Source organism: Rhinatrema bivittatum, chromosome 6 (genome assembly GCF_901001135.1).
Source record: "Rhinatrema bivittatum chromosome 6, aRhiBiv1.1, whole genome shotgun sequence".
In the NCBI taxonomy this organism is placed as follows: domain Eukaryota; kingdom Metazoa; phylum Chordata; class Amphibia; order Gymnophiona; family Rhinatrematidae; genus Rhinatrema; species Rhinatrema bivittatum.
In genome coordinates this window covers 88,440,456-88,466,333 of record NC_042620.1, presented here as the reverse complement: position 1 = coordinate 88,466,333, position 25,878 = coordinate 88,440,456, and the positions used below count along the sequence as shown (strand labels likewise).

The window sequence follows — 25,878 nt, the reverse complement described above, 5'->3', positions numbered from 1 at the left end:
CGGTAGATGCGTTCATGCGTACCAGAAAGTGATTGGTGTATAGGCAGCATGGAGAAGATTAATGGCGTATATGAATATTCGGTGTTGAAACAAATTTAAATATGATAAGATGGTAAGCTGGTCGGCTATTTCAAAGGAGTGATATTGGTAGTGGGAGGAGAAGTATCTAGCTGGAGCAGTGAACATAGTGGCAGACCGCTTGAGCCATATGTTTCAGCCACACGAATGGTCACTGAATCTGGTAGTGGCAGCCTAGATTTTCTACCAGTGGGATGTGGATCTTTTTGCCTCCCTGTGCAATTGCAAGGTGAGCAACTTCTGCTCCCTATTCAGGACGGATGGAATTCCAGCCTTGGATGCCTTTGCCCAGCACTGGGGCACAGGTCTCCTGTACGCATATCCTCCTCTTCTGCTGGTCTTGAAGACTCTCCTGAAGTTCCAGCAGGACCGGGGGACCATGATTCTTGTGGCCCAGTACTGGCCCAGACAAATCTGGTTCCCACTCCTTCGGGACCTGTCAGTCTGGGGACTGTGCCCGATCTGATAATGCAGGATTGGGGCAGATTGCGTCATCCAAACCTCCGAGAGTTAGCCTTAATGGCCTGGATGTTGAACTCCTAGTCCTGCAGCCCCTGGACCTATCTGACATCATGTTTCAGGTGCTGGTAGCTTCCAGGAAGCCTTCCACCAGGAAGTCTTATTGACTGAAATGGAGGACGTTTTCCATCTGGTGTGAGGGTCATGGCTTAGATTCATTCACCTGCCTCACTCCAAGATTGTTGGACTATTTGTCCTCTCTGAGGCTGGGCTGAAAATCACCTCGGTCAGGGTCCACTTGAGCGCCATCAGGGCTTACAAATCAGGGTGTTGCTGGCATGCCCATCTCTATGCAGCCCATAGTAGGATGCTTTATGCAGGGCCTGCTTCAACTGAAGCCCCCCCTCTGGCCTCCTGTTGTGTCCTGGGACCTCAACATTGTATTAACGTGGCTCATGCGAGATCCTTTTGAGCCTATGCACTCCTGTGATCTGAAGTTCCTCACCTGTAAGGTTATATTCCTGGTGGTGATCGCTTTGGCTCATAGGGTTAGTGAACTTCAGGCCTTGGTTACGAACCCGCTCTACACAAAACTCTTCCATGATAGGGTGGTCCTACGTATGCATCCCAAGTTCCTGCCTAAGGTGGTGACTGATTTTCACCTCAATCAGTCTATTGTTCTGCCCACCTTTTTTCCGAGGCCCCATTCACACCAGGGTGAATGGACTCTACACACCTTGGATTGCAAGAGGGCCTTAGCCTTCTATTTAGAATGCACAGCAGGCCACAGGCAATCCACTCATCTCTTCATATCTTTTGACAAGAATAGGTTAGGAGTTGCAGTGGGCAAACAAACCCTGTCCAATTGGCTAGCAGATTCTATCTCCTGCTTGAAATACAAAAATTAAAAAAGGAGGCTATGGCCTGATTTCTTCCTCTCACCCCACCCCCCACCACCAAATTGCACAGATGCCCTATAGGGCCTTGCACATCCCTACCCCACATCTCCTCCTAAATAACAAAATTGTCTTGTGGTCCGCTGCTGGCTCTCTCCCTCCTCAAGCCCCTTCCTTGGATTATAATATATTGGGCCACCAGGCCCTTCCCCTGCAATCTAAATTGGCTCTCCCTCCCCGCCCCCCCCATCCCTCTGAACTCAAAATATCCCCATTGGAAGTGGGGTCTGAACTTACCTGCGCTTGGCGAGGTCCAACACTGCTTCTGTCATAAACTGCACTGGAAGTGTAATCTGGGTGTAATTTACACTTCCATTGCAGTTTGACAAAAGGGGCTGAATATCCCAAACATTGCCTTGTTGACGGATAACTTAATCTGTCTAAATGGCTTTTGATTATTGACCTCTCTAGTGACTGAATAAGGGTAATTGATAACCAAAGGGATGGAATACAGGCAGGAAGTAGGGAATACAACAAATAGTTGAGCAGACAGAAAAAGAACAGATATACTTGAAAACCAGTATCTGAGAGAATAAAAATTCATACTTTGTTGCTTTATACTGGCATTGTAGCTTTACATTAAGTGTATTGACTTGGTATTTTTTTTTTATTACTGCCTTGAAAGAAATCCGAAAGTTGTCTACTTCAGTGACATAGCATTTGTTTCTATGACTATGCTATTAAATTACAGTATTTTTGTTAAAAATGGCCTGATGTACTTTATTGCAGACAAGTTTGACCAGTTGAACATTAAACAAATCTAGATTTGTCTGACAGCTTAAAAGAGTGTGTTTCATAATTCCATTACCTGCATGTGTGTAACAGTTGCTTTGGGAATGTATGTGTGTGTGTATATATTATAGAAGCATTGGTTGGGTATGTCTTGCATTTATTCTTGGGGAAGGAGGGAGGGAAGTGGAAGGGTGTGGGTGTCAAGTAGAGGGAGCATGTGGGAGTATGAGTGAGTGTGGGCACACTCTCTCTCCTTGTACTCTCCCTTGCATTCTCGCATCCTCTCTCCTGTCCTCCCCATACCCTTCTCCCTCCTCTTCTCTCCCTTTCCAGATCCCACCTCAGCTTGCAGCTCCATCTCATCTTCTTTTTGACTGGCAGGTCCTGGGAATTCTGCCATCCTTGCTGCTTTTTTCCAACATGGCACTTATTCCTCTTTCGCTGCAAAGCCTGGGAGTCCTGCCAGCACCACTGCTTTCTCTAAGGCAGCTCTTCTTTGGCTAGCGGGGCCTCGGAAGTCCACTAGCCATTCTGCTTGCTTTGCCATCGGCTGCTATGCTTCTGTTTTCATTTGCTTTTGCCTGCTAGTCCTGTCTGTGATGTTGGTGTCATTGATAAACGGACAACTGAAAACATAAGCACTTTTATTTTATATACATTGCTAAAAATGTACACATATGCTGAGCTGAATGAACAATGACAGATATTTGATGTATTCTTATTATTGCATAAAACTCTAGTTTTTTTATGAATGTTATTAAATGTAATTTTGTTTAATTGCAGGTTTAAGAATTTATTGGTAGGCTACCTGAAATTTGTGGATGATTTAACTGACCATTGACTATATTTGTATTGCAGATTGTGAAACAGTGATGTTACAGAACTGACTATTTGCATAAGAGTAAGTTTACATACAACTACAATTACTATTTTAAAAGTAGTACATTTAATAAGGAGCATTGATTTATGGAAAAAAGTTTGATGATGCATATTTCTTAGCATCCAGTCAAATGAATCCAGAACAAGTGGGTTTATGCTCCCCTACCAGCAGATGGAGATGGAGTAAACTGACGTCACAATATGTAACCCCCCTCTAGTGACATCAGCCTGCCAATATTCTCCATCTCCAGCAGATGGTGGACATGCATTTCCCCATTAGGGATTGCTTCGATTTGAGAAAAGGAGAAAAATAATTTGCCCTGCTCTCCTGCTGTGATGACATAAGGTCCTCCCCACTTGAGAATTCCTGAGGTGATTTTCGTGGTCCTTCAGAGGTGTGCCTTGGTCTGGTAGCTGATTTTTCAGCCAGCATGGATTTAACTGATTAAGCAGCTGAAAGGCAGCGGGTACAGGTAGCTGAGCGCAGTAGAGATGGCAAATGCCCTCTCCCCCCACAGCTGGAGACAGTTTCTGTGCTCAACCAGGTAAAACTGAGCAACGGTAAGTGTATTAAAAAAAAAAAACAAATTGTTGCAGAAACAGTGAAGGAGAGTTCTACTAGAGCTTCTGTCTTTGTTCTCTGTGCTCAGTGTGCTGTTTTGATGTTCATCCCACTCTGTGGGAGGTCGAGGGACGTGGGCAACCTGGTGGGTTCAGCAGCCTTTGTTGGCTTGGCTCTGCTCTGAGGTTTCTTGGTTGCCTCAATGGCTTTTCGCACGCTTCTTAGGCTGTCTTCTACAGGATTGTCAGTTTGGCGTGTGCGTCTGGATGTGCATCCTGTTGTGCATTCAGTTTTTCTGGAAGTCTAGTTGGGTTTTGTTGTGCGTCCAGGCTCATGCTTCCTTAATTGTCCAAGTTAAAGGACAGGCACACAAACAACTCTTGAGCAGCTCTTATTCTATGGGCGTCTAGGTATGGGATGCCTAGCATCGTGATGCCCAAGTATCAGAAGCCTAGAACTTTTCAATGTTCAAAAAAAAAAAAAAAAAGAAAAACAGCTACATGCACGCCTCCAGCTGCCGCTAAGCATGCTGTTGGCCATAATGGCAACTATTCCTAAGAAGCCTAAGTGCTTTTCCTTTTGCATTGCATGTCGTATTAGGGCATCTCAGCAAGGAGTGCCCGCTAATTTGTGCCAGCGCTGTTTTGGAGGCTCAGGGAGTTTTATCCTCTTCTGATTTCACTTAGCATGGTTCTTCCCAGCCAGCTGTAGGTGTGGGTAAAAATGGCTCAGCGCGCCTGACCTTCGATCTCCCCTAACTGACTCCTCAGCAGGGAATGGTAGCTCAGTGAGTGCACCTCAGGTGTCTCCTGGTTGGATACTTCTATATTTTTCTGGGTAGGAGTTTTTCCAAGGGTTGCAATCCTTTTTCAGGTGCAGTCCTCAACCTGGTCCACTGCTTCTAGAGTTAGAGGAGCAGGTTAGGGACCTTGTCTGGACCTTTTCTTCAGCGCAGGAGTGCTCTTAAAGTGACAGTGGATCCTCCTGATAGGGATCCAGATGGCATGGATGACTACGCAGATTCCTGCTTCTCTGGAGGATGGTGAAATTCCTCCAGGTCTAGAACCATATGGTTCTTTCATATGGTTCTTTCATAGAAATGAACTGCCAGCTCTGATCTCCCAGACCTTGGACATGCTTGCGATCTCTGGATCAGATTCGGTGTCTGAGCTGAAGAGAAATCCCATTTTGGTGTCCTTGCTTAAAGCGTGTACCCTTTGGATACAGTGGTAAGAGGGTGCTTTCGTTTCCGAAGGTAGATGCACTTGTGTGCGCAGTCTCCAAGCGGACCACTATTTCTGTGGAAGGGAGGAGCGGCTTTGAAGGGTGCTCATGCTAGAAAGATTGAGACTATCCTTAAGCAGGCATTTCAAGCAGTGGCAATGTCCTTACAAATCACTTCTTGTTGTTCCCTCATGGCTCGCTCATTGTGTGCTTTCTCTCCCAGGCGGTTGATTGATTCTGGGGTGAATTCCAGAGCATTTACGGAACCAGCCATGGCCTTTCACAGCTGATTCGGGCTGTGATTTGGTCTGCACCTCTGCCAGAGGGATGGCTTTCATGGGTAGCGGCCAGGTGGCAGTTATGGTTTGAGAAACTGGTCGGCCGAAGCAACCGCCAAGGGCTAACCTCATCAAGTTACCCTTTAACAGCTCGCCTTATTTGGGAGCGAGTTGAGAAACTGGCCAGTAAGTGGGGCAAATCTCCAGTTTCATTTGCTGGAGGATAAGAAGCTGATGCAGCGCCCTTTTAAGATGAGGGGTCATGCTAGAGGATCCAGGTGTTTTTGACCCTATAGAGGAAGGACCTTTCAGAGGACTTGGCCTTTTGGTAGGTCTCTGTCCTTTCATCCCAGACAAGCCCAGAAGAGGCATAGACTCGGATAGTGGACACCTCCCGAGCCTCCCAATGAAGGACTTGCCGACCCACCCCCAGGAACAGGAGATAGGGGGATGCCTCTCTCTTATCAGAGGTGGGTTGAAATCACATAGGATCAGTGGGTCCTGGAAGTGATGCAATATGGATATGCGACGGAGTTTTGCAGTGTTCCTCGGGACATATTTATGGAGTCTCCCTGCCATTCCCTACAGAGAAGCAGGCTTGGGAGAGTATATTGTCAAGGCTCCTTGGTCTGAGGGCTGTGGGTCCCAGTGTCCCTCGTCTCAAGAAAATACGGGGCAATAGTCCATTAATTTTGCTGTGCCAAAAAAGGAGGGCTCTTTTTGTCCATTCCTGGATATCAAAGGTGTTATCCATCATCTGCGGGTGAACCATTTCCGCATGGAAACATTGCACTCAGTAATACTGGCTGTGCAGTTGGGGGGAGGGAGTTTCTGACTTCCCTGGATCTGTCAGAATTGTAACCTTAACATTCCCATCCGACCGGAAACATCAATGCCTTCTTCCGGTTTGCAGTGCTGGGGTGCCGTTTTCAGGTTCGGGCGCTGCCCTTTGGTTTGGCCACTGCTCCCAGAATCTTCTACAAGGTGCTAGTAGTAGTTGTGGCAGAATTATGAAGGGCTGGAATCCCATACTCCAGTATTTGGATGACTGGCTGCGCCGAGGTTATTTCCCTGCTGCAGGAACTCGGGTGGTGAACCTAGCCAAAAGCGGTTTTCAGCCTTCTCAGTCACTGGAATACTTCGGCGTTCTTTTCAATTTAAAACAAAGCAAGGTGTTCCTGTTGACAGTTCGACTTCAGAAGTTGATAGCTCAGCTCTGTTGAAAGCCGCTCTGCGCCTGACTGTGTGGTCTTACCTGCAGGTACTTGGCTTGATGGCGGCAGCCCTAGAAGTGATAGTGTGGACACGGGCACATATGCGTCCTCTTCAGCGCTCCCTGTGGTCTCGGTGGAACCCGCAGTCTCAAGAATATTCGATTTGGCTTCTCCTGCCGATGGAGGTTTCTTCCCAATTGCAGTGATTGCTGCAGGCAGAACATTTGAGGAAGGGGAGTTTCCCTAATCCCTCTGGACTGGCTGGTACTGATGATGGATGCGAGTCTCCTTAGTTGGGGAGCTCACTGTCAAGAGCTGACAATGCAAGGCCGCTGAAATGCAGAGGAGTCTCTCTGGAACATCAATCGCCTGGAAGCCAGAGTAGTCTGGTTGGCGTGTTTACAGTTCAGCGACAGTCTGCAGGGTCAGACAATGCTATGATGGTGGCTCACATCAATCAGCAAGGAGGTACAAAGAGGTAACAGGTGTCGCAGGAAATAGATCAATTTATGGAATGGGCAAAAGTGCATCTCCAGATGGTCTTGGCCTCGTACATCGTAGGCAAAGCCAGTATAAGAGCAGACTTTCTCAGTAGGGTGAGTCTGGACTCGAGATGTGTGCGTTGTCAGACAAGGCGTTCAACCGATTAGAGATCACTGGGGTCTTCTGTTCTTAGATCTGTTGGTGACCTTGCGTAATGTGAAGGTTCCTTGTTTCTTCAGTCACAGAAGAGATCCAAAGTCCTTGAGGATCAATGCCCTAGTGCAAGAGTGGCCGGAAGACAAGTTGCTGTCTGCCTTTCCTCCATGGCTCATGTTTGGCAATTTGATTCGTGGATCGAGGCCACAGAGGGATGGTGCTCTTGGTCACTCCAGATTGGCCCAGGAGACCATGCAGATCTGCAGAGGCTGCTGTGGATTCGCCTCTTTGACCTCCAGTGCACAAGGACCTGTTGCAGCAGGGACCTATTCTTCATGAAGATCCGAATCAATTTTTCCTTATGGTTTGGCCCTTGAAAGGGCTCGCTTGCTGAAATGTGACTATTTCCTGGCGTGTAGCCAGATGGACTCAGAACGAATGGGATAGTATCTGCGTGCTAGCAGTTGGAGACGGATCTGACGTCAGCATGGGGGTATATATATCCCCACAGGAAGCGTAGCAACTCAGTAATTTCCGTCTCCAAAGCAGTTTGGAGTGCCTGCACGCTAGTTGAGCGTGCTTTCCAAGACTACTTTAATCTTTTTCTCTTTTCTTATCATTCTAGATTCTACTTTCTACTTTCTGTGAAAATATCGAGCCCCGCGCTCCTGTGGTGATACCCGGAGGTCACTCCCCCAGTTGAGCTGCCCGGGGTGATTCCCTTGATCACCCCGGAGGTGAAGTCCTCGGTCCGGCCGAATCGCGGCAGGGACACAGCCCCCGGGCGAGGTTCGGGTGAGGCTTACGAGGCGCCTCGGTCCCGGCGTGGACGAGGCAGCAGGTGCATATCCTCAAACGCGGTGGTGAAGGTAGTTGCCCGCTCTCCCCGCAGCCGGAGACCGCCTGGGTTCCAAGCGAGGGGCGTCGAGATTAAGGTGAGGCGTACATCTCGTTTTGCGGGTCTCCGAAGGAACAGAGGATCGGCGGCGTGGCACGCCAAGGAGGGCGCCATTTTGTGGGCCTTGTTCAGGACATTTCCGCTGTCCACATTGCCGGGAAGGACAATACCACAGCAGACTTCCTCAGCAGAGAAAGCCTAAATCCGGGAGAGTGGCAGCTGTCACCCACAGCCTTCCAGATGATTGTGGATCACTGGGGGATTCCGGACATGGATTTACTGGCGGACAAGTCCAATGCTCAGGTACTTCAGCCGCAAGCGCGACCCGTTCTCACACGGAATCGATGCCCTAGTTCAGCCATGGCCTCCAGGGACTCTGCTATACGCCTTTCCTCCGTGGCCTCTGCTGGGCGCCATCATCCACAAGATTCAGAATCACCAGGGCCTAGTTCTTCTAGTGGCACCAGACTGGCCAAGAAGACCCTGGTACGCAGACATGAGAAGACTACTGGCAGGGGAGCCTCTTCCCCTGCCTCCTCTCCGGGACCTTCTGTGTCAAGGTCCCATCCTCCACGAGGATCCAGCTCAATTCTCTCTTACGGTATGGCCCTTGAGAGGGCTAGACTGAAGAAAAGAGGTTACTCGGAGCCCGTGATTAATACACTCCTCCGAGCTCGCAAGTTTTCCACATCCCTCACCTACATTCGCATCTGGAGAGTATTCGAAGCATGGTGCGACACTCATGGCACCAATCCCCATGCGACCACACTCCCTATTGTGTTGGATTTCCTGCAGGCGTGACACATTTTCGGCCTCCCTTGTGGTTTCTGGTGCCCTTGTAGAGTCTTAATTTGGTATTGGACTTCTTGGCAGGTCCTACATTTAGATCACTATGTACTCTCTCCTTGCAATTGTTGCCCTTGAAAACTTTAATTCTGGTGGCAATTGTTCTGTGCATAGAGTTTCTGAACTTCAGGCCCTGTCTTGCTGGGAACCATTTCTCCAAGTGAATCAAGGGGCATTACAGCTGGGTGTACTGTTCTTTCCTTTTTACCGAAGTTGATCACTGATTTTTACTTGAATCAGTCCATCTCCCTGCTGTCTTTAGACAGAGAGCAAGATGTAAAGGAGTATCATTTGTTGCGATCCTTGGTTGTCAGGAGGCATATTGTCAGATACCTGTTACTGAACCCTTGCGGAGTCGGACCATCTGTTTGTCCTTTACTGCGGTACAAGACAGGGAGAGCCAGCCTCGCGGGCTACCATAGCTCGCTGGATTAAGAAGGTAGTCACAGCTGCACATATGGATGCCAGGAAGCCATTACCTAGTCAGATTAGGGCTCATTCCACTAGGGCTCAGGCAGTGTCATGGGCAGAAGTTAGATTGTTGTCTCCCGTTGACATTTGTCAAGCTGCAATGTGGTCCTCCTTACTCACCTTTTCCATGTATCATCGTCTGGATGTGCAAGCCCAGGAGGACGCGGCCTTTGCACATGCAGTTTTGACTAGACTGCAGACAGCCTCCCGCCCTATGAGGGAATAGCTTGGATACATTCCACTTTTTCTGGATTCATTTGAATGGACACTAAGAAATGAGAAATTACTACTTACCTGACAATTTCCTTTTCTTTAAGACAATCAGATGAATTCAGTTTCTCTCTCTTGGCTGCCAGATGATTGTATTATAGTCCTCTCTGCAGCTATGTATTATGGGGATTACTGGTAAGTGTTAGTCCAGTCCCAGACTAACGTTCTTACATTCTTGTCTGAGCTCAGTGTTGCCTGTTGGTTGAGAATTGAAATGGTTATCTGTTTTTAATCAAGTTTTTTGCTAGTCTGTCCACAGTGGCTTTTGAAGAGAATATTGGCAGGCTGATGGCACTAGAGGGGGTTATATACTGTGATGTCAGTTTACTCCATCTGCTGGTAGGGGAGCATAAACCCACTTGTTCTGGATTCATCTGACTGACCTAAAGAAAAGGAAATTATCAGGAAAGTAGTAATTTCTCATTATAGGACAGGGGTGGCCAGCTTGGGTCCTCAAGAGCCACAAACAAGCCTGGTTTTTAGAATATCCATAATGAATATATATGAAAGATATTTGCATGCACTGCCTTTATTGGATGCAGGTACATCTCATGCATATTCATTATGGATATCGTGGAAATCAGGCCTGTTTATTTAAAGACTATTATTCTGCACTATCATCAAATTCTAGGCTGGTTTGTGGCTTTTGAGGACAGGAGTTGGCCACCCTTGTTATAGGAACTCATACTTCATTAAATTGTTGCATTTAAAACTTTTAAAGTGGAGACCCACTTATTGAAATATTACATTTGTAATATCCTGTGAATACTCCTCTGAGTTGACGTTAGAAATATTACAATTAATATGAGCACCACGTCAACAATTAAATTGTTAATTTTCAAATTTTTAATTTTCAAAACAAGAACCCATCATCCATATACCCGGTATGAGTATTGTAGACCTTCATACCATCCCGCGGTTTCTTGGGCATGTCTGCTCCTTGTTTAAACCGCTTACGGGATCAACTTTAATTATTGGTCTTTTCTCAACCGGTATTTGTTTTTCTTTTTACGTTTTTTTCAAAAGTTTTTTGTTTATGTAAAATATATGCAAGATACTTGCATATGCAAATATCTTGCATATATTGCAAGTATATATGCAAGATACTTGCATCAAAAAGAGGTAAATCCTTTACCTCTTTTTGAGCGAAATAAGAGGATTTCAATAATTGCTTGAAAAAAGTATCTTGCATATATTTTACATAAACAAAAAACTTTTGAAAAAAAACGTAAAAAGAAAAACAAATACCGATTGAGAAAAGACCAATAATTAAAGTTGATCCCGTAAGCGGTTTAAACAAGGAGCAGACATGCCCAAGAAACCGTTGGATGGTATGAAGGTCTACAATACTCATACCTGGTATATGGATGATGGGTTCTTGTTTTGAAAATTAAAAATTTGAAAATTTAATTGTTGAGGTGGTGCTCATATTAATTGTAATATTTGTAATATCACCATATACAATATTACAGAAGACACACCAAAATTCTAATGCTGAATCCAGGATTAGGATATTAAAAGCAATATTAATGATGCATTTCAAATTTTTTCAAAGAGTGATAAATCTAATAGATTTGAAAAACAAGTGAAATACTATGCATGTTTGCATTTTGGCAGTTGCAATCCCATTAAATTTGATTTTTATCAGGCTAGAGAAAGCTACTCGATGAAGAAGAGTGTTTATAGGAATGTGCCAGAAGTTTGTGCCCTTGATGTTTTTTATTTTATGATATCCTTGTAAATATTTTATTAAATATAATGCTATCAACTTTTTTTTTTTTTTTTTGCCACAGAACAACTACAATTTTTTTAGATGATAAAAAGATGTTTAGTTCTATTCCAGTACAAATGTAGGAGCGAGGGACTGCACTTCAAGTATTCAATTACAACAAGCGAGGGAAATGCATTGAACTTTACTGCATTTCCCTCCTTTGCTGTAGTTCTATTCCAGTAACAGATAAGGATGATTAGTTGGTCATTTTCTTTTTGATCCCTTCATGCTTAGATTCGAGTTTCAAGTGTTTTTTGTTTTTTGTTTTTATATATCTAGAGATCTATTTTTTTTCCTTTGATAAGCAGGCTGAATAAGCTATTATATGGGTGACGTCATCCAGGTGGCACCGAGCGGACTTCTTGCCAAGCTGTAGATCTTTGAGCTCTACTGAGCATGTGCGGGAGTTACCATTCAGATATTGCCTCTTGAGTCTTCTTAGTCATTTTTTGTCCAAACTGAAACATGGACATGTATGTAGTCTCTTCTCTTTTTTTACCTCAGGTTTGAATTTTTTCTTCAAGAATCCCATTTTGTAGTCACACAAACAGCACTTTTAAGGGCTACCTAAACCCCCCCCCCCCCCCCCCCCCAAAAAAACAAAAATGGAGAGGAAATCTTTCCTCTCACAGGATGTTAGGCCTCAAGAAAAAGTCAACAATGGTGAGTGGGTTCAAAGACTGCCTGAGTTAGGCTACTGCTTTTTGGAACCAGACCACGACCAGAAATCTTGTGAAACCTCTGGCAAGATGTCTTTGTGCTCACAGCACTCCAGGATCATGCACATGGAAGAACTGTGGGAATCTCTAAGGAGAGGCAGTAGATCTTCCTCCTGCAGTGCAACATCATTTACCTCCTCAGGAAAGCCTTTTAGTTGGAGCTATTCTAAAACTCCCCCATCTCTGATGTCTGCAGCTACAGGGTCAAGTTCAGCCGCCTGAATGCCATCAGTGCATAAGTGACATTGCTCCCCCGAGCCAGCTCTGTATGCATCAAAGAAGCATAAATAATCTTCACTAGGTGTATTGATATAGATAGTATCGGGCCATTCCTTTTCAGCACTGCCGATGTAGGCCTCTTCCCAGCATGGTGTTTCGAAGCATCAAAAGACTGATGTATACACCTGCTCTGCATCAAAGTATGACACCTTGACATACCCGATGCACTTGAAGCCATCGATGCATTCAAAGCATGGACCATCAGAGCACCCGAAACTTGGTTCATTGATGTACCCAGGGTCCTGTCCATCAGCATTCCCGATGCATGATGCCTTGACGCGAGTCGTGCCAACCCATTCAATGCCTTTTGAATTTTTGTGTCATGTCTCAGGCCAAGATACATTCCACTTATATTTTGCTTCTCAGTATTTCTGATGCTTCTTTGACCCTGCCAGAAGGAGCTCAAAATCCTCTGAAGCTACCAAAGATTCTACATCTCCTTCCTGGGACGTGAGAGGTTTTCCTAGACAAAAATATACTAACCATCCAAGATTTGCAGGAGAAAGAGTAAGAATTCCCTGTCTTTTATTAGTTAGATGGCTAACTTCCCCAGGGTTGGTAAAGGTCTTGGATTACAAACACCAGATCCTATCTGTTTTAGAACCCTGGAGTGTATACCATAGGTCCAGGTGATTTGCTACTCTTCAGTTTGTCAATCTGGCCTATTGCATCTTCCAGATTGTGATTTGGTTCATAGAAACATAGAAATATAGAAATGACGGCAGAAGAAGACCAAACGGCCCATCCAGTCTGCCCAGCAAGCTTCACACATTTTTTCTCATACTTATCTGTTTCTCTTAGCTCTTGGTTCTATTTCCCTTCCACCCCCACCATTAATGTAGAGAGCAGTGATGGAGCTGCATCCAAGTGAAATATCTAGCTTGATTAGTTAGGGGTAGTAGGGGTAGTAACCGCCGCAATAAGCAAGCTACACCCATGCTTATTTGTTTTACCCAGACTGTTATACAGCCCTTATTGGTTGTTTTTCTTCTCCCCTGCCGTTGAAGCAGGGAGCTATGCTGGATATGCTTGAAGTATCAGTTTTTTCTTCTCCCATGCTGTTGAAGCAGAGAGCCATGCTGGATATGCATCAAAAGTGAAGTATCAGGCACATTTGGTTTGGGGTAGTAACCGCCGTAACAAGCCAGCTACTCCCCGCTTTGTGAGTGTGAACCCTTTTTTCTTCTCCCCTGCCGTTGAAGCAGAGAGTTCTGCTGGATGTGTGTAGTATCAGTTTTTCTTCTCCCCTGCCGTTGAAGCAGAGAACTATGCTGTATATGCATTGAAATTGAAGTATCAGGCTTATTTGGTTTGGGGTAGTAACCGCCGTAACAAGCCAGCTACTCCCCTCTTTGTGAGTGCAAATCCTTTATTCCACATTTCCTCTTGCTGTTGAAGCTAGAACGATGTTGGAGTCACAGTAAGCATGTGTACGTTTATTGAATAAGAGTATTGTCTCCAGGCAGTAGCCATCATTCTGGCGAGTCATCCACTCTTCATTGGCGGCCTCTTGACTTTATGGATCCACAGTGTTTATCCCACGCCCCTTTGAAGTCCTTCACAGTTCTGGTCTTCACCACATCCTCCGGAAGGGCATTCCAGGCATCCACCACCCTCTCCGTGAAGAAATACTTCCTGACATTGGTTCTGAATCTTCCTCCCTGGAGCTTCAAATCGTGACCCCTGGTTCTGCTGATTTTTTTCCTATGGAAAAGGTTTGTCGTTGTCTTTGGATCATTAAAACCTTTCAAGTATCTGAAAGTCTGTATCATATCGCCTCTGCTCCTCCTTTCCTCCAGGGTGTACATATTTAGATTCTTCAATCTCTCCTCGTACGTCATCCGATGAAGATCCTCCACCTTTCTGGTCGCCCTTCTCTGTACAGCTTCCATCTTGTCTTTGTCTTTTTGTAGATACGGTCTCCAGAACTGAACACAGTACTCTAGGTGAGGCCTCACCAAGGACCTGTACAAGGGAATAATCACTTCCCTTTTCTTACTCGATATTCCTCTCTCTATGCAGCCCAGCATTCTTCTGGCTTTTGCTATAGCCTTGTCGCATTGTTTCGCAGACTTCATATCATTAGACACTATCACCCCAAGGTCCCTCTCCTGCACCGTGCACATCAGCCTTTCCCCCCCCATCGAATACAGTTCATTCGGATTTCCACTCCCCATATGCATGACTTTGCACTTCTTGGCATTGAATCTCAGCTGACATATCTTCGACCACTCTTCCAGTTTCCTTAGATCCCGTCTCATTCTCTCCACTCCTTCCGGCGTGTCCACTCTGTTGCAGATCTTAGTGTCATCCGCAAAAAGACAAACCTTGCCTTCTATCCCGTCCGCAATGTCGCTCACAAAGATATTGAACAGGACCGGTCCCAACACCGATCCTTGCGGTACACCACTTAAAACCGCTCTCTCTTCAGAGAAGGTTCCATTTACCATCACACATTGTCTTCTGTCCGTCAACCAATTTGCAATCCAGGTCACCACCTCGGCACTCACTCCTAAGCTTCTCGTTTTATTCACCAGTCTCCTGTGCGGAACTGTGTCAAAAGCTTTGCTGAAATCCAAGTATATGATATCGAGCGCTCTTCCTCGATCCAATTCCTTGGATACCCAGTCAAAGTCAATCAGATTTGTCTGACAGGATCTTCCCCTGGTGAATCCATGTTGCCTCTGGTCCATCAATTCTCCTGACTGTAGATAGTTCACTATTCTCTCTTTCAGCAGTGACTCCATTACTTTTCCCACCACCGAAGTGAGGCTGACCGGTCTGTAGTTGCCAGCCTCCTCCCTGTTCCCACTCTTGTGAAGCGGGACCCCCACCGCTCTTCTCCAATCACTCGGCACCACTCCCGTTTCTAGGGATCTATTGAACAGGTCACACAGCGGAGCTGCCAGAACATCTCTGAGCTCCCTCAATATCCTTGGATGAATCCCATCAGGCCCCATGGCTTTGTCCACTTTCAGGTTCTTTAGCTCTTCCCACACATTTTCTACTGTAAAAGGATTTTATCTATTCCACTTCCCTCCAGTTTCTTGTTGTGTAGAGATGGTCCTTCTCCAGGGTCTTCTTTAGTGAACACAGAGCTGAAGTATTCGTTTAATATTTCTGCCATTTCTTCGTCTCCCTCCACACATTGATCATTACCACCTTTCAATTTCACTATACCACTTTGGACCTTTCTCTTTTCGCTGATGTATCTGAAAAATGTTTTGTCACCATTTTTTATCTCCTTGGCAATCCTCTCTTCCGCTTGACTTTTTGCTAACTTGATTAATTTCTTTGTCTCCCTCAGTTGATACAAATATTCTTCTTTGTGTTCCTCCCTTTGGGATCTTTTATATGTCTTGAATGCTGTTCTTTTAGCTTTAATTTTGTCAGCCACCTCCTTTGAGAACCAGATAGGTTTCAATTTTCTTTTGCTTTTCTTTACATTTCTAACATATAGAGCAGTTGCCTTGGTGATTGCTCCTTTTAGATTGGTCCACTGCTGATCCACATCTCTCTCGTTCTCCCATCCTTTAAGTTCTTCCTCCAGGTACTTCCCCATTTCCTCAAAGTCTGTGTTTTTGAACTGTAAAACTCGGGTCTTTGTGGTTCTTTTCCCTATTCTTTTAGTGATATTAAACCATACCGTTTGATGATCACTGCTGCTGAGGTGGGCGCCCACCTGGACATCTGAGACATTATCTGCATTAGTGAGCACTAAGTCGAGTATAGCTCCTTCTCTGGTGGGTTCCAACACCATTTGATTGAACAAAGATACTTGCATGGCATCCACTATCGCTCTGCTATTTTTAGTTTCTGCAGATGGGATTTTCCAGTCTACATCTGGCATATTAAAGTCACCCACAATCACCACTTCTCCCTTCTTACCTATCTTATGGATGTCTTCAACCAGGTCTCTGTCCAGCTCTTCCTTTTGGTTTGGAGGCCTATAAACCACTCCAATATAAATGGACGCTCCGTCATCTTTTTTTAGGTCGAGCCATAGAGCTTCTTCCTTACCCCAACTTCCTTGTAGCTCAGATGCTTGGATGTTGTTTCTGACATAAAGAGCCACACCTCCCCCTTTTCTATCCTCTCTGTCCTTCCTTAACAAGTTATAGCCTGGTATTGTTGTATCCCAATCATGAGATTCTGTGAACCATGTCTCTGTGATAGCAACAATGTCCAATTCTGCCTCAGCCATTAGGGCCTGCAGATCTGGGATTTTATTTCCCAAACTATGAGCATTTGTGGTCATAGCCTTCCAGGTACTCTCTTTAAGGTTATTGCTTTTCCTGGACTCCTTATAAGATATTAGTTGAGATTTGCTATTCACTTCACTCTCTCTTTTTGTAGTTATCAGACTGAATCCTTGCCCTTGAAAACAGTCTCTGGAATTGGTATCTCCCCATCTTAATTAGTATATTTGGAAGCAAATAATTAATTTAGTCTTTCTGTGATGGCCTTACCTTCCCTAAGAACCCCTTTAATCCCTCAATCATCTAACGGTCCAATGACTCCCTCGCAGGTTTCCTGTTTCATTTATTTTAAAAAGTTATTATGAGTTATAGTCTCTAAGACCAACTTCATTTCAAATTCTCTCTTAGCCTGTCTTATCAATGTTTGACATTTAACTTGCTAATGCTTATGCTTTTTCCTATTTTCTTCAGATAGATTATTCTACTAATTTTGAAGGAAGTTTTTTTTGGCCAAAATAGCCTTTTTCACCTTGCCTTTTAACCATGCTGGTAATTGTTTGGCTTTCCTTCCACCTTTCTTAATGAGTTGAATACATCTGGACTGTGCTTCTAAGATGGTATTTTTAAACAATACCCACATTTATTGTATACTCTTAACCTTTGCAGCTGCTGCTTTCAGTTTTTTTCTATTTTCCTCATTTTATCAAAGTTTCTCTTTTGAAAGTTTAGTGCTAAAGCTGTAGATTTATATATTGTTCCCTTTACAGTCATTAGTTCAAATTTGATCATGTAATGATCACTATTGCCAAGTAGCTGCACCACTGTTACCCTCTTTCACACCAAATCCTGCGTTCCACTAAGAATTAGATCTAAAGTAGCTCCCTCTCTCATTGGTTCCTGAACTGATTGCTCCATTAAGCAGTCATTTATTCCATCCAGGAACTTTACCTCTCTAGTACGTCCTGATCTTACATTTCCCCAGTCAATACTGGTGGTAAATGAAATCTTCCATTATTACTGCACTGCCAAATTGGTTAGCTTCCCTGATTTCACTTAGCATTTCATCGTTCGTCGTCTCATTTTGGCCAGGTGGACGGTAGTTTAATTCTATCACTATACTATTACCAAATACAAATGGGATTTCTATCCATAAAGATTCAACTGTACATTTAGTCTCTTGCATGATCTTTACCCTGTTGGGCTCTGCCATCCCGGACATAAATGCCCCCCCCCCTCCATCCCCCCCCAAGTTGATCCAGTCTATCATTTCGATATAATTTGTACCCTGGTATAGCATTATCCCATTGTTTATCTTCCTCCTACCAGGGCTCTGAGATGCCAGTTATGTCTGTGTCATCATTCACTGCAATACTCTCCCATCTTAGATTTCTGGCATTGTTATACAGACATTTCAAAGTGTTTTTTGTTTGAATTAACAATCTTCTTGTCAGTTAATAAGGATAATTTAGAATCCTTTAGCTCAGGTGATTCTTTACTTATAGGCACATGGACTACTTTTGCTTTTATTGGAGCCCTCACTCTCCTATTTCATTAGTATCCTTCAAAGATACCTCTTTTCAAACCATTGCTGCTGAGTGACTGTAGGCTTTCCCCCTTGTTCTAGTTTAAAAGCTGCTCTATCTCCTTTTTAAAGATTAGTGCCAGCAGCCTGGTTCCACCCTGGTTAAGGTAAAGCCTGTCTATTTGGAAAAGACTCCCCCCCCCCCCCCCTTTCCCTAAAAGGTTGCCTAGTTCTTACAAAACTGAATCCCTCTTCCCTGCACCATTGTCTCATCTATGCATTTAGACTCCGGAGCTCTGTGTGCTTTTGGGTACCACAATATAAAACAACTCTCACTTAGTACCCAATATATGGAAGAAATTTTTCCATCCTGCATGTTTGATGTAAACCGATATGATGTCCCCCACTAATATCAGTATAAAACCGATGCTTCACCACCATGATTTCAGAACTGTCTTACAAGCCCTCATCTTCACCAGCCTTGACTACGGCAACTCACTCCTGATAGGGCTACCTAAAATGACCTTAAAACCACTTCAATTACTACAGAATGCCGCTGCCAGAGTCCTAACTGACAAAAAGAAATTAGATCATATCACCCCCCGTGCTCAACAGTCTACACTGGGCTACCGGTCAGAAAAAAGAATTGAATTCAAAGTTCTAACAATCCTACACAATGCAATTCACAAAGCAGACAACACTGCCCTTGACAATGTCATACATATACACAGGTCACAACATACGACTAGGACAACAAGTAAATTACATCTAGATGTACTATCACTACCACTAGCCAAACTTTCCTCCACATGAAACAGAGCCATTTCCATCGCTGGCCCGAAATTATGGAACTCTCTACCAGAACACCTGAGCTCACAAAACAACATTAAATCATTTAAAAAAGAGCTCAAAACATGGCTATTCATTCAAAGATGGTATTGGTTAATACAACAGAACATATCTATTACATATCCTTCTCGGGTATGCAATGTCACTCCGACGACTTTATCACAGAACGTTTCAAACCTGATTCACTGAAATCCTATTGATTATCTCCCAGTCTTAATTCAATCCCTATACATGATTTGAGCATAGATATATACCTTGTTATATATGTAGATGTTGATTGTAATAAGTTGTTTTTCAGATCCAGTTTCAGTTACTGTTAAATACATTGGATGTAACAGGTTGTTGTATATGTAAACCGGAGTGAAGGCAGCTTGCTATACCTCGGTATATAAAAAAACTCTTAAATAAAAATAAAATAAATAAATTCATGAACTCACTATATTTAAAATTAAATGACTTTCATACTGCACAGTTCCGACCCAAAGAAATTTGTGTTTCTGAACATCCTTAGCATGCATAGTTGTTGTTATTGGTCAGTAGTGAGCACCTCTGTCCATATCATGAGCCAAAAATTCATTTTTTAAATATTTTTCTTTGCATATAAAAATCATGGAAATTATGTAGTAAAACCCAAGCTGAACTTATCTTTAAGCTTGTTGACTAATCCGGGAATGCAAACAGCTTCTCAGAGTTCTAATGCACAAGGAAAATAATCTCCTCCTTTGTGCAAACATCTACTTCCACCTGACATTGCAATGTTTCGGAACAGATGTCCTCCTTCAGGAGTAAATATTAATCTTGTTTCTCCATATTAGAATACTGGGTTTCTAAAAGGTCATGACAAAAATAAATAAAATTATAAATTATAAGGGATATGGCTCACCTTAAAGTATCCCAAAATCTATTTATAGAAAACTGAACTAAACATATTTGTTATCCATACAGAGGTATCATCGCAACCTGAAAGGTCTCTTCCAATTTCATTTACTGCTTCACCAGCATAAAGCAGAAACTTTGCCAGCGGGCGGAGTTGCCATTTTTAAATGTCAGAAAAGATGCGAAAACATTGAACTATCAATCAAGACAAAAGAGAGTAAATGTGAATGTAAAAACTCCAAACAAAAATCGCATAAAGAATGCCACACAATCCTCTTATTAAGTCCAAAAGGTTGTATTGAATTTAATTTGAAGATCCAAAAATGTTCTTGTCTATTTAACAGTGCTTGATGATCACCACTTCATGGCAAAAAGGGAACATATTTCACAGTTGTCCAAAGCAAATCCTCAAATCCATGACCAGCCTGGATACAATGTACAACTGTAGGTTCGTTGCCTGTATAAGTGTTAGTGTTTGAGATAGTTGTGGGTGGATCCTTGGGCCGGTGGCAGATGACCACGCCCCCGGGGGAAGATCCCGAGAGGGACCACCGGTCAGGCTCAGAGTTTGGAGACAGACACACACTAGTTCTTTTATTAAACAGTATATTGAACCACCAGAGGTGGCAGTAGTGAGCTGGAAGCACCCGGCTGGGCTGTAGTCCCTCAGATACTGGAACAGCGATCCTGGATAACTGAGCTGTAGAGAAACTGAATATAGTGAGTAGGCAGGGTTTGCAGAGTTGAAGAACAGAACCTTGATGGTAACACTCACACAATAGTCTCTTAGAAGCAGCCTAGGAGCTGGAAATGAATTAGGCCCTCGAGGAGCGAGTACCTGGTTCCAGGGAACACTCTTGAGAGAGAGATGGTAACTCACTGGTGTTATAGGCAGCGAAGACTTCCTGGCAGAAGTGGTATTCAGTAGCAAGTCCGGGAACATGGGCCCTCGAGGAGCGAGTACCGGTTCCAGACTGCGACCTTAAAAACAAGAGAGAGAGCGAGGCCCCCGAGGAGTGGGTACCTCTGGTAAAGGCCCCCGAGGAGGCAGAGTAGCAAGGTATGCGGAGAGCGAATCCCATCCGCAGCGATATCTGGAAGAAGCTAAGTAAACCTTTCCTTTGCTAACTCGATTAGTTAGCGAATTCAGAGACCTTAAGTATTTATTTATTTATAAACTTTTCTATGCCGATATTCAGGCGACATATCGGTTTACATTGTAACAACAAAGGAGGAAATTACATTGAACAGGAAGGGGGGCAACATAGGATATATAGGAACAGTAAGCTTAGCGAGGAAAAAAAGATGAGAACGAGTCAACATCATCAACAACTAAATAATAATAAGGCAAATAAATACTCAATTGTAATTATAAATGTGATTACAATCACAACAATAAGGATAACTGAAATTGTAATTACAATTACAATCACAGACCAGTCTCTAACAAAAATTGAAACAGAGAAAATGTACACAGTGCATCAAAAAGCTGGCATGTAAAGAAGAGAGGGAGGCGGAACTGAGGTTAATGGGGTACGCTTGTTTGAATAGCCAGGTCTTGAGGTTAGCTTGGAATTTGGAGGGACATGTTTCGAGCCGTAGGTTAGCGAGTAGGGAGTTCCAATGAGTAGGTCCAGCTATGGAAATTGCTCGTTCCTTTGTGGATGTGAGGTGAGCATGTTTTAGGGTGGGCACATGAGTCCCATTCTTGGAGGCTCTAGTGAGTCGCTTCGAGCAATTGGGTTGGAATGGTTCTTCAAGCCAACTGGAATTGTGAATGTGTATGGCTTTGTGGATTATGATGAGGGTTTTATAGCTGATATGGGAAGGGATAGGGAGCCAGTGCAAGTCTTTGAGGATGGGAGTGATATGGTCATATTTGCGGGCATTGGATATAGTCCGTGCCATTGCATTCTGCAGTAGTTGCAGAGGTTTTAGAGAGGTAGAGGGGAGGCCTAGAAAGAGTGAGTTGCAGTAGTCAAGTTTTGAAGCGAGGATGGCTTGTATGATGGTGTGGAAGTCACTGGTGTGCAGTAGAGGTTTTAGTTTTTTCATGACATTGAGTTTATAATAGCCTTCCTTGAGGATTTTACTGATATTTATTTATTTATTTAACACTTTTATATACCGACATTCATGAAAAAAAATCATATCGGTTTACAGGGAACAAAGTATTATAACATTAACCTTAACTAGGAGGAGCATAAGTTACAATAAAACAGGGGTGTGGAACTGGGGAGGTGAAAAGCAGAGAGGGACAGATAACTCATTAACTAAATACAACAAAGAAGTAGAGGGTACTTGGTGGGTCTTGATCTGATCTGAGTCGTGGCTATTGCCACCTGGCTGTTAGCCTTGATTAGGGAAGGCTATTTTTTTAGGTTCAATTGCTGGTCAAGTTGCACCCCAAGGTTTCGTGCACAGGGTTGCATAAGGTAAGAATTAAAGGCAGGATCATTTGCAATATTGGGATTAGGGGGAATATGTTGTAAGATGAAGAGCAGTTCAGTTTTTGAGGAGTTAAGGGCGAGGTGGAGATTGGAGAGTAGGGTATTTATGGAGTCAAGACAGTTCTTCCAGAATTCAAGGGCATTGGTAAGGGAGTCGTGAACAGGGATAATGATTCGAACATCATCTGCGTAAAGGTAGAACTTGAGACCAAGATCTGTTAGGAGATGGCAGAGGGGGAGGAGGTAGATATTGAAAAGGGTGGATAAGAGGGAGGAGCCTTGGGGAACTCCTTGGGAAAGGGCATGGTAGGAGGATTCGGCATTGCCTATTTTAACAGAGTATTATCTGTTAGAGAGATAGGAGGTGAACCAGCTAAGAGCAGCGCCTGAGAGGCCGATGTCAGTGAGATGGGAGAGGAGTTGGGTGTGGCTTACGGTATCGAATGCAGCAAAGATGTCCAAGAGGGCAAGGATGAAGCAATGTCCTTGGTCCATACCTCTGATGAGGTGATCAGAGAGGGAGAGTAGCAGGGTTTCTGTATTAAGGTGCTTACGAAAGCCGAATTGTGAGGGGTGGAGTATATTATTTTCTTCAAGGTAGTTCATTAGCTGGGAGTTGACCACCTTCTCCATGATTTTTGAAATGAAGGGGAGGTTAGAGATAGACCGATAATTAGCTGGGTCTTGTGGGTCTAGGGAGGGTTTTTTAAGAAGGGGTTTGATCACTGCATGCTTGAGGGGGTTAGGAACAATGCCTGAAGAGAGGGAGCTGTTTAGGAATGGGAGCTAAAGGTTTGGCTACGGTGTCTGGTATCAAAAGTAGGGCTTTAGTGGGTATGGTGTCTGAGGGATGGGAGGCAGGTTTCATCTTTTTGAGGATGGATATGATTTTGATCGATGAGGTGAGCTCAAGGGAGTCTAGGGTAGCAGGTGTAGAATGGGGGTTTTGTGCGGTATGAAGGGGTTCGGGAGGGAATCTGAGGAGGATATTTCATATTTTATTATGGAAGTAATGAGCCAATAGTTCACTTTTATTCTTTGCTTCGTTATCGGGGATTGGGGGGGGGCAGATTTGGTGAGTTTGGAGGCGTATGAGAAGAGAGCTTTCGGATTGTAGATATAGTTATGTATTCTTGCGGAGAAGAAGTCACGTTTGGCATTGAGGGTGGAGGATCTGTAGATGTGAAGTGCGGATTTAAAGATGGAAACTTTCTGTGGAGATGGGTCTTTCCGCCAGGCTCTCTCTTTTTGTCTAAGATCGTTCTTTTTTTGTTTCAGTTCTGCTGTGTACCAAGGTTTTAGGTTTTTGGCCGTAGGATTTAGCTCACGTCTGATGATTGGGCAGTGTTTATCTGCAATGTCCAAGGTGAGGTTGCTCCAGGTTTCAATTGCAGCATTGGGATTAGAGCAATCGAGCTTATGGATGGAGTTGGAGAGGGCAGAGATAAGATCATCGCTGGGGCAGGATTTTCTATAATTAATAGTGTTGTTGGGAACAGGATGGTTTAAGATAGGGGTCTTTATAGAGAGGAAGGATTTGATGAGGGAATGGTCTGACCATGGAACAGGGGTGCAGACAGGAGTGTTAGTGGAGAGGATCTGAGAGTTAATGAACAACAAATCTAGCGTGTGCCCTGCTTTATGGGTAGGGGAGGAGATGATTTGCTTGTATTCCATGGCCTGGAGGGAGTTGAGGAGGGCTTCACAGGATGAGGAGCGTGGGGAGACATCAACGTGAAGGTTAAAATCTTCTAAAATGATAGCTGGTGTTTCGATGTTGATGTTGTCTGAGATGAATTCAATAAGGTGGGAGGGATTATGTTCTATGAGGGCGGGGGGTGCATAGATGAGGCAGACTTGAAGGTCATGGGATTTGTATAGCCCAATCTCAAATTTGGTGGGGGGTTCGATAGTTATGGGTATGAGTTTTATATGTTTTTTGATTGCGAGGAGGAGGCCTCCGCCTCTTTTCTTAGGTCTTGGGATGGAGAAAATATCATATATAAGGTTGGGGAGCTGGTTGAGGAGGACCGTGTCAGTGTCTTTAAGCCAGGTCTCTGTATGGCACAGATGTCTAGATTGCAGTCAATTAGAAGGTCGTTGAGAATTATGGTTTTCTTGGCAAGAGATTGGGCATTGAAGAAAATTACGGCTAGGGTGGTTAGTCCTAGGAACTGTGTAACTGGTGAGGTGAGGATAGGGATTAGGGATTTACGATGGGAAGGGTGGTTATGAGGTGTGAGGTAGGGGGATCTGCGGGGGTGGTAGTGGATGCATGGGATAGGGAAGTTGAAGTAGCTTGCCATGCTCCTTGCCATGCTGGCCTTGGTGGCTAAAATTGAACCCTATAGGGAGCAGTGTAGGGAAGGAGTGGGCGGAGGACGCAGAGGCAGCAGAAGTACAAATGCAATGTAAATTGTATACAAAGTTCTAGATGCACAGGCAATATGTCAGTAATTGCATGGATGACAGTGACGAAAAAGATTCAATAACTAAGACTTCAATCAATGGCATATCAAGCATTGCAGGGAAGCAGGACAAAAGAGGGTAAAAGTTAGGTTACTTGCAGGGGCGCACTAAGGGGCAGGTCCCTTAGTCGCGCTCCTTCGGCACATGACGCCAGTGGTCAGGGCCAGGAATTTAAAGTTCCCTCCAGCCCCGGATGATGATGCAGTCGGGGGTGGGCGGGCCGACGCCGCGTGGCCAATCGAGGAGGAGGCGGCTCCGGGGCTCCAGGACCCCGACAGGTCAGTGCCGGTCGTGTGGGGGCGGGGGCCCTAGTTAGCAGCGATGGCCGGCAGGCACAGAAGAGAGCGCCAGTGGTCGGGGCCGGGAATTTAAAAATCCCTCCGGCCCCGGATGATGATGCAGTCGGGGGTGGGCAGGCCGACGCTGCGTGGCCGATCGAGGAGGAGGCGGTCCGGCAGTTCCAAGGGCGGCTCCGGGGCTCCGACAGGTCAGTGCCGGTCGCGCAGGGGCCGGGCCCTAGTTAGCAGTGATGGCCGGCAGGCACAGAAGAGAGCGCCAGTGGTCGGGGCCGGGAATTTAAAGATCCCTCTTGCCCCAGATGATGCAGTCGGGGGTGGGTGGGCCGACACCACATGGTCGATCGAGGAGGAGGTGGTCTGGTGAGGATGACAACATCTCAGGGGGACGCCCCTGAGGTTCGCACCACTGCTGGTACTTGAGTTGGGGCTGTGCCACGTGCGCACCCTTAGGCTTCTGGGAAACATGGCGGAGTGCAGCGTCTAGCCAGTCCGGGGACGCCGGAGGAGGTCGGCAAGATGATGCCGCGGCAGCCAATCTTCCACCAAGCAAAGAGTGAGTTGCCAAAGAGGTAAGGTGGGCGTAGTGGAGACGTCGGGCAGCGACGGTCGCAACAATAAGATACAGCTGTGACGTTCAATTAAACGTTTCCTAATTGGACGTTTCATGCATCCTATGTACAACTTATTGGAGGGACAAATTAAGGCATAGACGACATTACTAGATAATTCCTATTATATCTGCGCTTGATAAAGTTTGTATTAGGTGCGTGCCACTATGTTCCTGCTATGGTGGCATCACAAAAATCAGAGTTGACAGGGATCATGTCTTAGGAGCACTGTCTGCTGTATGTCCCCTATTGGGGAGCACTGCTCTGATCAATCGCTGCTTGAAAAAGCAAATACAGGTAAATGAATGGAAACGTGATGTATACTCAGTAT

The 25,878-nt window shown here is 44.8% G+C and overlaps 1 protein-coding gene across 16 annotated transcripts in view; it reads left to right on the top strand.

The window, feature by feature from the left end:
- Positions 1–25,878, top strand: part of BAZ2B (bromodomain adjacent to zinc finger domain 2B) — a 1,147,511-nt gene that overhangs the window by 142,942 nt on the left and 978,691 nt on the right. For all 16 annotated transcript variants that reach the window (XM_029605562.1, XM_029605561.1, XM_029605560.1 and 13 more), the window contains exon 2: positions 3,084–3,126. The gene's annotated coding sequence lies outside the window, so the exon portion shown is untranslated. The remainder of the gene's footprint in view (positions 1–3,083; positions 3,127–25,878) is intronic.